Source organism: Lactuca sativa, chromosome 5, assembly GCF_002870075.4.
Source record: "Lactuca sativa cultivar Salinas chromosome 5, Lsat_Salinas_v11, whole genome shotgun sequence".
Taxonomy (NCBI): Eukaryota; Viridiplantae; Streptophyta; class Magnoliopsida; order Asterales; family Asteraceae; genus Lactuca; species Lactuca sativa.
This window is the reverse complement of record NC_056627.2, coordinates 201,883,650-201,900,339: the sequence shown is the minus strand read 5'-3', so window position 1 is coordinate 201,900,339 and position 16,690 is coordinate 201,883,650. Positions and strand designations below refer to the sequence as shown.

Sequence of the window (16,690 nt, the reverse complement as noted above, 5' to 3'; positions counted from 1 at the left end):
TTTTATCTACCAAATGAATAGCTGGGACTGCGTCTCACGGTCTTACAAAATTAGGCGTCTCACATGAATATATATATATATATATATATATATATATATATATATATATATATATATAGGAAAATTGAATATACCTTACAACACTATATCAGCTTAGGTATCCGAACCTCAACATATCACATCGTTTTGTATCATATATGCATTGTAATCGTCTAAAGTTCTTAAACTTCACTTCGTAACTTGATTTACTTCCATGATTTTCCAGAATTTTACGAATATCTTTCTCTTACATAATCTTCTTTTGCAACTATAATATATATTGCATGACATGTATTCGATAGAAAGATGTGATGTAAGGGAAGAAAATAGTGAAATTCCAAAAAGCTTGGAAGTAAATCAAGTTAGAGGTTGTAATTTAAGAACTTTTGACGACTACAATGCAAATATGATACAAAACAACGTAGTATGGTGGGGTTGAATACCCAAGCTTATATACTACTGTAAGGTATATTCACTTTACCTATATATATATATATATATATATATATATATATATATATATATATATATATATGTGTATGTATATATATATATATATGTATATATATGTATATATATATATGTGTATATATATATATATGTATATATATATGTATATATATATATATATATATATATATATATATATATATATATATATATATATATATATAGGAAAGGGAACCTCCCTAATGAGGGTTTCCGGGGCAGCTTTCGTCCACCGACTAATCCCCCGCTGCAAACATAAGCCTTTTCCTCATGCTCTGGAGTCACTGTAGGTGAACCTCCATGACCACAAGGGCTAAGTGGTGCCATGATTTGAACACGAGTCAATAGGTTATCTATCATATCTTCCACACGTCTTACCAAGTCACCACAACCCAAGTGGTTTATATATATATATATATATATATATATATATATATATATATATATATATATATATATATATATATATATATATATAACCCAAGATAAAATTCATTACTTACTTATAGCTTTATATAAAATGTTTGAGGGGGTTGTATAAACAAATATGGGTGGAACACAGTAACTGTTTAGTGATATTTTCCCACTCTTTTAAGTTATAAACAAAATTGCAAAAATGGTCCATGTGGTATGTATTTTTTTTTTGGTTTTTGGTCCAAACCACGACTGTTTTGGATTAGTGGTCCTTTTAACCATGTTTGAATGTGGAAAAGGTCCCCCTAAATTAACTCTCGGTACTTAATCTGTTGTTAATCCCCTCAAGTGCCTCCCATGTAAGGGTATATCCATCTTTTCTCGTTTGAGAGACCATTTGTGCAAAGAAATGTCAATGCCTCATTTGAGGGACCATTTTTCAAAGAAATGAACTTTACCCAAAAAAATCACTCAAGCTCTTCACTTTGAAACCATTCATCGTTAAACCCTTATTTACCGCTTTACCACAACCCTATGCTGTCTCCACCGATCAGTTCAACGACCACCAACGTGAAATCATTTGTGAAAACATCTCCCATTCAAAAACCTATTTTCTTAAATCCTATCCTTATTGTGTCTCTGCCCATGACGTCCAGTTTCAAGTTTCAGGAAAAGTGGAAAGAAGATGGAATTTGGTTCAACTAAATTTCTCCTAATAATAATCAAAAACCTAAGTGGGAAATCATTTGGGTTGAAGATATACAATAATGAGTGTGTGAGTGGATGACGATGGAGGCGACCAATAGCGTTGAAGAGAATGAAATCGGAGGTGTTATTTCGACGGGAATAGGCTTAATTATTAAGGTACAAACAAACTCTCTCTCAAACAACAGTCTTACTACTTTTATTTCATCATTTTTTTCGTGTAACACCCGGGAGAGTCTCTGACATGATAAAGAGAAAAATATTACAACCAGGATCCATTAAACTACTAATTCTCATGAGTTTTCTATCTTTTGTATTCCCTTTATAACTATTATAAATACTTCCATCTTTGAGACTTGAAGTAAACCCATAAATTGATGTATTTGAATGTTTTAAGCTTTTAACAAGATGAATCTGGTGAAATGTTGAGAAAATGTTTTAAGGATCAAATTTATGATGTCTATCGTTACATTCCAATAGAGCTTCATGTGTGTCTAGTGTCTGCTACTCTTCCTAATGAAATACTGCAGATGACTGCCCTCGTTCGAATCCTAGTCAAATGTGATGAACTGACTCTTGAGGTAAGACATCCTAATTTCATAAAGATTAAATATCCTACTTGTCAAGATATATATTTTTTTTAATTGGTTGTTTTGTCTAACAATGGCAGGGAATAAAACAATTATTTGTTGTTGTAAAAAGAGAAAATTAAAAGTTTGATACTCTATATGGTCTATATGATACTCTTACAGGTTGTACTTTTTTGTAACACAAAGAGAAAGGTAACCATTAACATATTATCATATACGTAGTGGAATTATTTTGTGTTTTAGTAATGAATTTAGGGTTTGAATTCCAACTTTTTTCTAACTTTCTTTGTACTAGTATAGGTGGAGACATGCCTCGGAAGGATAAAGATGCAATAATGGAAGAGTTTTTGATATGGTGTTGTGTCTTGATTACCATAGATGTGTGGGTTATGGGGTTGGATGTTTTGCATGGTGTTGCTATTAATTTTATGAAGACAGATGATATCAAGATTTTAAGAGATATAGATTAGTATTACAATACCCAAAATGATGAGATTCCAATGAATGTGACGGATTTTACTTGTTGGGATATTTGGAGTCATTGACGGGGGAAACAATTTAAAGGGGATATACATATTTTTTCTTTGCAAAAATGGTCTCTCAAATGAGAAAAGACGGATAAGCCCTCACGTGGGAGACACATGAGGGGGTTAACAACAACAAAGTAACGAGAGTTAATTCGGAGGACCTTTTCCGCATGCAAACATGGTCAAAAGGGCCACCAATCCAAAAAAAATTTATGGTTTAGCCCAAAACCCAAAAAAAAAATGCATACCAAAGAGACTATTTTTGCAAGTTTATATGATTTATATAACTGATTTAAGTAAAAAAAAGGAAACAAAATGTATTCTTATCTTTTTAAACTTTAATTATTATGTCAATGTTCTTATAAATTTTAAAATTGTGGTCTCAAACTATAATATCCCCTAATCTAATAAATAAGTAGATTTTTGCCAGGTGACATTTCCTAAGCCCTCCCCAATCGATTTTCCCACTTAAAATACGAAAGTGAATTTCCTTAAATGCCCTTATACTTCAGCTTTAATAGTTATGCTTTACATTGACGTTTGAATTGATATACCAATATTATTCTATAACAATACGATTATTCCAATAAATCAACAAAAAGATTTGAATTTCATTTACATTAGGTAAGAAATCAGGAGTTGTTATCATATCCAAGATTAAAAACGATGGCTAGGTCTTCCGATTCATATATACCTCCAGCCTAACAAACTCACTTTCAGCTGCATGTAATTAAATATTTATTTGATTTATGTCGAATTTTTGTTCATATATACCTTCAACCCATCAAGTTTATTTCAATCGCCTTTAGATGCCTTCGATTTTTACCAAGAAATTGAAGATTATTCTGTTTACCCATAGATTTCAGGTAGTTTCAAAGTTCTTCGTCTTCCTGTTTACGACGTGTGTATAGCTATTAATGTTGCACTGTTTTTTTGGATGTCATTTTTTTAGTTCATGATGTGGCTAACTTGGAAAAGTTGTTTTGCTTACCACATGTTTGATAAAATTCCTAATAGAACCATTAATTAGTATATACAAGCAATTGCAATTATAACTAATATACTATCATTTGAAGTTATTTTTTTTGACAACGATCAAAATAATATAGTGATATAATGTTTAATTTGGTGATTTTCATATAATTTTAAGACCTTATGGTTCATTTGTAGGTTTTGTATTGTAAAGGTCCGGTGGTTATAAGGATCCAATGCTTAATTGTCCATGGTGATTATTGTTTTCATAAAACAAATTATTCTCTTGCTAATGTTCCTTTTCAGGCATAAGATACTTACAAATATAAAAATGTGTAGTAGTTATGCAGTGGATGATGGGTAACTCGTGATGAACTATTATACTATCTTGTATCTACATAAGATGTAGTTATGTAGTTATTGCAAAACCTAGGTAACTAACACTTCTTTGATTTTGCAGAAACAATTACATAATAAATTGATTAGTATTCATTTTTCTTTCCTATTATTCTATCATATATGCAGTATACATGCATTAGCTTTTCAATTAATAATATGCATCTGGTTTGTAGTGATGTAGGATACCATATTATTTGGCTTCTTAAATACAAATAACATGGGGAGGCTTTAACATTAGTTAAATGCATATAGGACCGTAGTGCCCTTCTTTATGAGGTAAATATATGAAGTACAAAAACCTTTATGGATGTGTTGGTATGGTTTTTGATTTTATAAGATTCCATACATTTTCATAAAGCTTAAATCATATATATTAGGTTAATTAAGATCACTTTCCAATTCGAGACATTATTTTAGTTTATGTAATTTCAAGAAACCCATAACTGAATTTCATTATTTAGTTAATTATCACCATTTCATGAGATATGTTTTTAGAATTTGAAGTATGTTCATGTAGTTTTGCTCTTATTTAGGTAAAATATTATATTATTTTTTAAGAAAACTTGCTTGTACTTTTATTAAATTGCATATAGTAATGTAATAATGCTTCAAGCTTCAAGGTGGTTATTGTCGCTTTAAATATCTCTTCAAGAATAATTCCCTATTTTTGTTAAGCTCTTTGGATTGTTGGGCGGGGAGGGGTTAAATCAGAAAATTAATTATGGGTAAAAAGAGTAAAGCAGTTAGTTATTTTCTAGCAATTTTTTTTATAACAACATTAAAAAAGTAGTTTTGGCTCAATGCAAAACTATAGTTTCTCTTAATTAATTGAAGCTTTTGTTTTTTGATTTATGCGAGTATGATTTTTGACCATTTTAGGAGATTAAGGCTTCAAATCCCCTAATCTAATAAATGAGTACTTTTTTGCCACGTGGCAATTCCTAAGCACCCTCCTGTCGAATTTTCCTGCTCTAAACATCAATGTGTTTTCCAGCTTTGCCCTTGCAATTGAGGATATAATATGTTTCTTCTTTTCAGCAGAATGAAATAAGGTAATTCCATAATCTACTTTCCTGATTTTCTGGAGAAATTTGAATTCTTCTTTTGATTAATTTCGGTTTGATACGAAAGATGCATGAAATCAGCAATAATTTATCACATCAACAAAAAATCAGGAACTCAAATTTTGATTCGATTCTGTAGACCGTCTTCCTAACTTCATATGTTTTAGGTGTTTTAAACCATATTGGAATGAAGAGGAGATAGAGAGACCGGTTGAAATCTCTACGTGGGTGTCTATGGTAAAACAAAGGGGGAGAGAGGTATCAAGCAGCAGAAGGGGATCGGTAGGGGTGGGGAAAAGGATTACCTCAACATAATCAGGTCAGTCAATTGCTTTTCAAATATCAATATGTATGTGTTTGATTTAGGAATTATATGCGAAAAGATCATGCAAATCACCTTTAGTTGGTTGTATGATCAGACTGTCCAAATCGTATTTTTTGTTTGAAATGCACCAGATATGGATTATCGAGAGAAGAAGGGAATAAGAGGCTTCAAATTTTTGGTCCCAGCAAGCTTGAAGAGAAGAAGGTAAATTAATTGCTTCATATTAAATTTAATTTCCAATACTATTTTATCATTGCTTTGTAGATGATTTAGGTTAGATGTGTTTTTGTTAGACGAATGAAAAATATCATTGACGTCACTCATCTATTGATTTCAAGAAAGACTTGTCTTATTCTTTTGTATTATTGAGTTTACTTTTCATCACGATTTTAGTGAAGGTTTATCGAGAGATTAGGGTTTTTATAATATATGCTTCTTTTCCTCCCCAATAAGGTGCTTTGACTATTTTTCAATCGGTGGAGTAACTGAAAATTCCAAGGTTTGTATTTTCAATTTTTGCTTTTATTTTCATTTTTTGAGTGTGTATTGCTATAAATCCTAAGGAACAAATTGGTTTAATTAGTTTTAATATAATTTAATTGTTTCCAAGAGCATAAAATTTACTTATTGTTTATTTTGAGTCAATTGTTTTCATAATTGATAAATCTTGTCGATGTATCTAAAGTAAAGAATGTCAGTTGAAGAGTTTTTATGAATTAATAGTAAATTGCATTTTAGTCCTTAATTTGACCTGAATTTTTTGGTTTTGGTCCCTATAATAACCAGGATTCAGTTTTGGTTCTTATATTGAACTTTCCTAACAATTTTGCACAAAATTGGTCATCTAAGTTAACAACTAAGATGTTTATTATTTGAAATGACCATTTTGTCCTTGGACCAAAATTGCTGTACTTTCATTTAATAATGTATTTAAGCATGCTACTTTTGGTCAACTCTTGGTCAAAGTTAAAGTCCTTAGTCAAAGTCTACCTTCCTGGTTGATTCTACTCGCCGAGTCAACCCGTTAACTAGCTGAGTCCCCATTCCCAGAAAACTCTCATAACACAACTTAACTCACCGAGTTGGCCCAAGACTCCCTGAGTCCAACGATCTCTGAGTCCCATCCTGTCTGACTCACTGAGTTGCCGACCGACTCACTTAATCCAAGGCTTTAGCCAAAATAGGTTGGGTTCTGCGACCAGACTCACCGAGTCTAAGGCAATCTTCAACAGACTCGTCGAGTTGTTCTTCCAACTCGCCGAGTCCATGCACATGTTCATACAACTCGTCGAGTACACCCATGTGATTCGCCGAGTCCCTTCAGTTCTCAATCCATACAGAGGATTTTCGAGCCATGCAGGGGCTTCAATCCATAGATCCATTCTTCTACAGCCTAACCCTCACATAAAGTTGCAAACTTTACGTGAAACCAAGGAGACATAAGACCAAAACACTCTAGGGATTGGGTTTATGTCAAAGGGGCTTCACCAATAACTCTTAGACAAAAACTTTATGACATTACGGACCATCAAAAACCTAGATTTGAAGTAGCAACCATAGATCTAAGCCTCTAACTCGAAATAGCTCTTAATCATACCAAAAATGCCCCAAATCTCACATGATAATAGATCTAAATGCAAAAGAGTCCAAGCAACATATTACCTCCAATATAAGCTCCAACTGAAGTAGATCCCAGATCTACACCCCTCCTTCCAGCAAACCTCTTGATCTTCAAGCCCCTTTCCACCCAAAATAACTTATCAAGTCACCAAATTGCATCCAAGGGTTTTCACTCACGATTTAGGGTTTTTGGATCTCTAAAGGGTAGCCAAGAGGCTGAGGGTGGGTTATAATATGCTTTATATAGGGCACAACTCCCATGATTAGGGTTTTCTCTCTTCTGCACCAACCTGTCGAGTTCAAGCCGTGGACTCGACGAGTTGGCCACTTAGACCGTGATAGAATCCCGCTCCGAATCGGCGAGTAAGCAGACCTACTCGTTGAGTCCGTTTCCTAAATTTACACTTTTGTCCCTTCATTGAACATTAGAAATTTGGGGTGTTACAACTCTCCCCCACTTACATTAGGCTTCATCCTCGAAGCCTACTACAGTATACGCTTCAGAACAAAACCCCTTGCACTACAGACTTCGATTTCTCAATCTACTCATGCTCTTACAAACCCTACTTCTGTATCTCTCTTAAAATGGCTTATTCTTACGTGGCATCCTTGCCACTGTTCCCAGCCGACCATCGGCCTTTCAACTCAATAGCACTACATAATAACCACGAATTACCCGATGATACCATCCCTTCAAATCAAGAACACACCTTCACGCCCTGTGAACGCTAGATACCACAAACACCCACTAAGCCCCGCCGAGACACTAATCCATCTTCCTTCGCCCAAGATTGGTGATAACCTTGATAACTTGCAACATGGAACGGATCTTATTCCATCCTCTGGTTCTATCCCTTATGCGCTGACAGGATACTGCATCCATCGGCTCCCATAACCCATCAACCAAACATATTGTGTAACCACACGTACCTGGCCCAAACAGCCTCGGGCTTGAATACCAAACACACCAGGTCCAATCAATCATAGGTTCCGGTCGTCTTCATGATGGAATACCCCAGATTAGATACCTCCGCATACATAAATCAAGTCTACAACCATACCCGGAACTAAGAACCTTATCCTTGAGTCTCCCTCGAACCCTTCGGTTCGACACAACGGAGTGCAACCCACTCACACCACACTATCACAATCTCTAGGTCCTTGATCTCCGATTGTAATATCCTTATACAGTCCTCAGCACCGGTCCACACTATTACCGAGTCTGTTATCCTTCTGACTCACCTTCCTCTATCCTAATTTCCAATCTAGAACCACTATCCTCCTCCTCTTCCAAGGAGACTGAAAACATGCATGCACATCATCCAACATTGCCATAACCTCAATGGGTATCCAACCCGTATGTGCTTCCATATATCTGGTACACTGCCAGTGCTTACTACCAATAACCAGAACACTTTCAATCATCCATTTACTCTGCTGCTTTCCTTTCAGAGGACCCACACTCCTTCCGGAGCTACATACCTTTCCTTTCCAGGAAGCCTACTCAACAACCCTTACCACACCTATAAGTGGCACTGAGCTAAACTCCACTCTATGCTAACCATGTGGAGCAACCGCTATTCTCAAACTCCCATATACTCTAAATCCGAGCACATAACTAACTAGGCCCCTACACGGCCTCCAACCAACTCCATCATCATGATCAATACTTGGAGCCAGACCTTATCGATTGCTATTTCAAGGCGACATACTCACTCATTCTCCGCATATAGGTCTACTAACACACAGGGTCTTCAGCATGATTGGGCCGCCTTACCAGGCCTTCAGCCTATCCGGACCACCCTCAGAACCTCCAGCATGTCTGGACCGTCCTTCTAGGCCTTCAGCCTGTCTGGACTGTTCTTCGAGCCTTTGGCCTGACTGGTATGCCCACCGGCCTTCAGTCTATCCGGACTGCTAAAAATTTTCATACATCACCCTAAACCATTCTTTCTAGGAATCTCTCCCATGCATACAGTTCTCGCCCTCTTGGGGTTTCGAACTCCAGCTCCATTCCATATACTCACATTCTGGCCTAACCCTGGCCTCACAACAATTAATCACTTTCTCTGAAAGCCATGGCCTATTCCCTGTCCCACGTGTCTATCACCACATTCTCGGCTAAAACACAGCTAGATCCAACATTTTAATTAAAATGCCCATTCGAATCCACTCTCTGTCGCCAACTGGAGTATTAACCGATCCAAGAAGATGAAATGTTGGAGACACTCCGAACTGATGAGATCACCAAGATCCTTTGAACTTCGCCCGAACACTAATAACAACTTTCGATCAACCAAGATACACCGGAGTCCTCAGCCTACTCTAGCAGCATGCTCAATACGTGGAACAGACCTATTCAGTGCTAAAGCGTAGCAGCCAACTCAATACCCGAACATAGATCTACAAACATAAATAGAGTCTTTAGCATGACTGGACCACCCTACTAGGCCTTCAGTCGATCGTCGCCCTTCTCGTAAATCCGAGGTTTGTTCCCTAGCCCACGGGTCTACCAGACACACTAAATAACCCGCACTCTCGTGCTGAATGGACTGTTGAGTCCTGGCATCTAACAAAACCCTCAATCTATCAATCCAAAACCCTTAGAGTCGAGCACACCCTTGAACGAAAACCCGAACTCAACTGGATTCTTGACTAGGACCCCAACTTGGTTCCGCAGCTTCTGCTATCAAGCCATAAGACGTGCTCTTATGCTAGGGAGTTTTTTCGAACCCCAATCAACAAAACCATCAAGCTAAGCAGCCAATAGGGCCTCCATTCTCCCTATCGGGTTGTGAAACTTATCCCCGTTTCAAAACCATTCCCACTTCAGCATCTCGGGTGACAATCCCCCACTTAGATTCAACTAAGCCTTCATAATACATGAAAATTGGAGGATTCTCAATCCTCCTCACTTCCCAACAATTTATCCGATGACACCCAACTCTTTCCCACTAGTGTTCCATTGCTAGCTGGACCTGACTCATCACACACTTTTAAGAACCAGATGATCACTTCCTGAATCCCAGTGAAACCGACAGCCACTAATACGTGAATGACTCCACACTCACGTCCTGAAGACCACCAGATAGATGCTCCAACTAATACCTCGGCAACGAGTTACTTCTCTTGGTGCTTTAGTCCGTCAATCACTAACGGTTGCTAACCACTGAATCCTGACAATGATGAGTAACCCTTTTTGTGGGACCCCATCAGTAGGCCTCACACATAAAACCCCTTTTCCAAAGGTGTTCCAAACAAGCTTCCCACTCTCGGGCTTTGGAAATCATTCTCTTCAGGGTTTACACCCTGACTCACTCGCCAGTTCAAATGCCCATAGCTGAAACAACCTCTTCCCTAAACCGAGCTACAAATCACTCTGAAGACATAGTCTATAGTCCCAAAAATGAAATAGATTGCACAATCAATTCTTTCCATCCGATATAAGAGATCCAAGGAAAACCAGACCTCACAAACACTTATGCCACACCAACCATCCTGAGCTTACCGGCGTTGAAATAATGTTGCCTATTCCTGCAACCAACTGACCCTAAGCTCGAATACACCTGATCCTGGGGTCACAAGCATGCTCACTCCTTCGAGCTCAGAAACTGAGAGGGCGCAATCCTTGCCCTAAAAACGACGGTCCAGTCCATCAATTTAACCATTTCACTTCCAGCTGCAAAACCCTAGCTGAACACAATCATCACTCCTTTTCGGAGTTCCCACGACCCATATCCGGCCTCGAGAAAACCCCCGAGCCTCAAATCTATAACTTTCGTGCTAACCTCTCCTGCTCCACCCACGGAATATAACGAGTATCGATCATATTCCTGATCCCAAATAACTGCAACACTCTGCTCATCAGAGTATGTCCTAGAACTAAGAAGTTCGACCAGCTCCTCCCCTTGCCGTTGTTACAGCTGCCAAAGCTGCCGTGGCAACCATATCAGTAATGTCTGCATGATGCTCGACAAAATACTCAACCATGGTGGTCTTGAAAGACCCAACCATCTTCAGAATTTATCCCCAAACAATCTCGATCGTCTCCTCCCGTAGGATCTCCCTGACACGATCCCCTGACAATGTTGGCCTATCCTGGCTGCTAACCCCCGATCCTAACCTGGATCCGGTCACAAGACATCTTGTGACCACTATTCTGGTAATACACCAAAAGGTCTCTAATAACCTATATAATGACAGGGAAACAACTCCAAAACCCAACTCTAGGGGTTGTGACTTCCTTGCCACGTGTATGGGTCCTGTGCTTTTACTAGTACGGGCCCATGCTACCTTCCACACCTACCCATATTTGTCTCAAGTATCATCACAACGCCCGAATATATATATATATATATATATATATATATATATATATATATATATATATATATATATATATATATATATATATATATATATATATATATATATATATATATAGCGAGCACTTAAATACTTACTCCTGGAGGAATGCTAAACATCTCATAACTGGCCTCCCGGCCTCTCACTACCCAACCAATCCATGAAACTCCCACCAACACTGCAGCGTTAGTGTATACTAGCCACAAATAACGCTGGACCCGATATACTTTCGAATATCCAATTCTACCCTAAGGTCGAATCAACATTCTCTTGCTATAAGATATTGATTATGTACAGTCGTGATGCATACACTAAACAACTACAGTAAGGGTGTTAATCTCATATAAGGAAAACGCTAGGCTAATAGGCATCATGAAATCAGACAATTCTATCATACAATTCCTGAAGATCCCTATCCTAGTACTAGCAAGCTGTTCTAACATATCACAATATCAAATAACAGTATGGTATTTTGGGGTCTACTTACTGGCTCCGACTGATCGTAGACTTTGCATCCTCTTTTACTTATTTTGAAAACCATTTTAGAATCCATTTTGAAAACCTTTCCCTGATTTGAGACTGGAGTCACGCAAATGTTCCTCGAATTCACTAAAACCAAGGCTCTGATACCAACTTGTAACAACAAAAAATTTCAACCAATTTAAAAAATTTTATTTCATTCAAAAACCATTAAGTTCATACATCTTGATTTCAAAATAGTTTAAACATCAGAGTATCCCCCAGAACCACATCACATAGATTATAAAACATGCGAAGCGGTACGATCACACCTTCGCCTTGCCACGATCTTCTGAAGTACCTGAAATAATACACTGAACTGTAAACTCGAAAGATTAGTGAGTTACCCCCAAAATACCAACCACACATAAACATACTCATAACATATAACAAATATAACAGCCATGCACATCGAGTCTAGAGTACGACTGCTCCGCCCTCTTGGGGCCTTCACCCTATCCGGACCGCTCGTTGGGCCTTCGGATTATCCGGTCCGCCTTGGGTATGTTGGCCTACAACACAAAGTAGGACTCGCCTTAACCCAATCCCCTTCAAACAACCATGTGCATATAAAAACAATTAATCACATAACAAATCCTTAACCAGACAAACAGTCTAACCGATCACATAGCATATCAACATCCTAACCAAGATTTCGATCTAACCGGTCACTAGCATAACATTAACCTATATACCGGGTACCAACCTTAACCAGGTCACTATCATAACATTACCCTAAATACCGGGTACCGACCTTAACCAAGTCACTAACATAACATTACCCTAAATACCGGGTACCGACCTTAACCAGGTCACTAAGATAAAACCATCCTAAATACCAGGATGCAGATCTAGCAAAGCAATAACATAACAAACAATACCCGGATTTCCATCCGATAAAGGGCCGGCCTTGGTGCCGTAGACCCTGTCGATATAGTGAGGATAACTCATCTACAATTGCCGACTAAAAAGATAAGACCAAGCTGATCCGACCACCGACACGAACTTCACCATAGAACACTACCAAAGAACCAATTCTATAAATACCAGAATTACCAAAATACCCCTAGATATCAAATTGATCAACTCTTGGTCAAAGTCAAAGTCCTCAGTCAAAGTCAACCTTCCTGGTTGATTATACTCGCCGAGTCCCCATTCCCAGAAAACTCTCATAACACAACTAAACTCGCAGAGTCGCCCCAAGACTCGCCGAGTCCAACGATCTCTGAGTCCCATCTTGTCTGACTCACTGAGTCGCCAACCGACTCACTTAATCCAAGGCTTTAAGCAAAAGAGGTTGAGTTCTGTGACCAAACTCATCGAGTCTAAGAACAGACTTGCCGATTCTAAGGCAATCTTCAACAGACTCGCCGAGCTGTTCTTCCAACTCGTCGAGTCCATGCACATGTTCATAGAACTCGTCGAGTACACCCGTGTAACTCGCCGAGTCCCTTCAGTTCTCAATCCATACAGAGGCATTTGGAGCCATGAAGGGACTTCAATCTATAGATCCACTCTTCTACAACCTAACCCTCACATAAAGTTGCAAACTTTACGTGAAACCAAGGAGATATAAGCCCAAAACACTCTAGGGCTTGGGTTTTTACAAAGGGGCTTCACCAATAACTCTTAGACAGAAGCTTTATGACATTATGGACCATCACAACCCTAGATCTAAAGTAGCAACCTCAGATCTAAGCCTCTAGCTCGAAATAGCTCTTAATCATACCAAAAATGCCCCAAATCTCACATGATAATAGATCTAAATGCACAAGAGTCCAAGCAACAGATTATTACCTCCAATATAAACTCCAACTGAAGTAGATCCCGGATCTACACCCCTCCTTGTAGCAAACCTCTTGATCTTCAAGCCCCTTTCCACCCAAAATCACTTATCATGGCTCCAAATTGCATCCAAGGGCTCTCACTCACGAGTTAGGGTTTTTGGATCTCAAAAGGGTAGCCAAGAGGTTGAGGGTGGGTTATAATGTGCTTTGTATAGGGCACAACCCCCAGGATTAGGGTTTTCTCTCTTCAGCACCAACTCGTTGAGTCCAAACCGCCGACTTGGCGAGTTAGCCACTTAAACTGCGGCAGAATCCCGCTCTGACTCGGCGAGTAAGCGGACCTACTCATCGAGTCCCTTTCCTAAATTTACACTTTTGTCCCTTCATCGAACATTAGAAATTTGGGGTGTTACATGGTACCACTACCCCTGGGTTGTGGTGCGTACCCACCATGATATCTCTAAAATACAAAACAAAAATTATCAGAGACTCACTCGAGTATACTCACACTTGATCGCTCGACCCTACTTGTTCCCTAGTAATCCTAGGAATTCTTACTTGACTAGCATACTGACCTCGTGCTTCCAGTAGTAGAGGCCCAATACTACCTTCCACACCACATCTGTAATCACCCCAAGTCCTCCTACTAGGATTCCAGATCGCAAGTACTCTATATCTCGCCGAACATAGGCGACTCTCATAAGCTCATTTCTGCTATATACTCATACTGAAAGCAAATCACAGGTAGCAGAAACTCCTAGGCTAAGGCATCACAAATCAGGCCACTCTAGTCCTAAAATATGAAGTACCTAGCCTACTCTCTAGGATGCATAACGTCTCTCATAATATCTCATAAATATCTCGTAATATTGAAAGTAAGGGTATTTTGGGAAAATCACCGTTTGGGGGCTGGCTGATTGTACACACAGCTCTTTCTCGTTTTCTCGTTGAAACTCTTACTCGTTTTATAAAAATCGTTTCACTTGGAAAACTTTCTCAAATCCTCAGTTTGAGTCCAGACATACCCGAAGGAACATCCGAATCCCTCAAACCACGACTCTGATACCAACTTGTAGTGACGTATTTTTTTTTCAACCAAAATTTTCATTTTTAAAAACATATAAAACTCATATATTAATTTTCATGGAAATCGTAAGTGTCTTAATGTCAACATAAATCCACAACAAAAATCAATTCCCAAAATCCTCAATGTAATCTCGAACAGATGTGTACAATCATGACGGTGCCTTCCCGCGATACTCGGAAGTACCTGAAACACAAAACACATAACACGGTAAGCATAAAGCTTAGTGAGTTCCCCAAAATACCACATACAACACCTTAGCCACTCGAGGCTATATCTCTGTAAGACCCTCTGGTCTATGTGTCTCAATGGGACACTCCAATCCGGTCTAAGTGAGGATCCTATGGTCTTACAGCTCGTTGGACCCTCTAGTCTGGTCTCAGTAACACATAACATAGCATATATATCACATAAGCAAATGCACATATCAAAAAAGCACATAAGACCCTTTGGTCACACATAATTACAAATCTAGGTAAAGTGTAGTGAGAAGACTCACCTCGAAGCAAGCAAGCTCATACACCTCGTACACAAATCACCGATCTAGCCTCCGCCTAATACATGTGGTGATTATATCTAATTAGATCACAATTCTAATAAATTCATATTAACCCCCTTTAACTCTTGGTAAGGGTAAAAAAACCATTTTACCCCTCCCAAATCTCAGTTACTCACATTTAGTCAAGACTCTAAAACTCACCCGAAGTCAAGCTTAAGTCAACAATCCATGTTGACCCAACTCGACGAGTGCATCAGGGGGACTCGTCGAGTCCCCTCGTTCCCTCAGAGGCCTTAAGAAAACCAACTCTACTCGTCGAGTTGACCCGCTAACTCGACGAGTTACAGTACGCTCAGACTTATCAGAATAAACCCTAAGCGACTCGTCGAGTCTGCTTATGGAATCGGTGAGTTCATCCAGTCCATACTCCCATTCAGACGTTTTAGGGCAGATCTACCACTCCAAATACTAGATCTAGACTCTCTAGGCTCGAATGTCACGTAAAGCTTGATTCTTTACGTTCACGCAAGGCATATTTGTTCCATAATGCCATTACAAGCTCCAAGAAAGGTTAAATGCACATGAACTTGCCTCTAGCTCAATAAAGCCCAAATCTTTGGACTTTCAATGCCTTCTCTAGTCCAGATCTGAGGTTCTAACTTCAAACCATGCTCAAATAACTCAAGAACATAATATAATTTGGGAGAAAACCCTAAAAGCTCCCAAAATTAGATCTAACGAATATGTAGCCAAGATGAGAGCTTTTTACCTCTATATAGTAGCTAATGAAATAAGAATGCAAGATCCACAGCCTTCCCTTGGTTAGATCCACCATGCTTTTCCAGTCCTTCCTCCAAAATGCACAAGAATTCTTAAAATGGTCTCTCTCTCTCTCTCTCTCTCTCTCTTAATACAACGAAAGGTGCAGGTTAGGGTTTCTCTCTGTGAAGTGTGGCCACACAAGGAGCCTCTCGGACTTGTCGAGTATGTCATTAAACCCCTATGACCACGCGCGACTCTACTCGACGAGTCATAGCATCAACTCGTTGAGTCGCTCTATGAACTTCAAAAATAAATAGTCAAAATGATGTACCTGGGATTCCGGATGTTACAATAATAGTCATTGGCTTAGACATCTAATCCAACAGTCTCCCACTTGGATAAGTCTAATACTATTATATTAAGTAAGACTCCGAAACCCGACTAGCAATCGTAGCTCTTAAAGCTGCTGTCGAACTCTGACCTAGTCAATAATGTGTCTATTAGATAAGGATCATATATTCCTGCATTCT

At 38.5% G+C, this 16,690-nt stretch overlaps 1 pseudogene; it reads left to right on the top strand.

The window, feature by feature from the left end:
* Positions 1-1,731: 1,731 nt before the first annotated feature.
* LOC111918640 (eukaryotic initiation factor 4A-III homolog) lies at positions 1,732-2,967 on the top strand (annotated as a pseudogene).
* Positions 2,968-16,690: the final 13,723 nt, after the last annotated feature.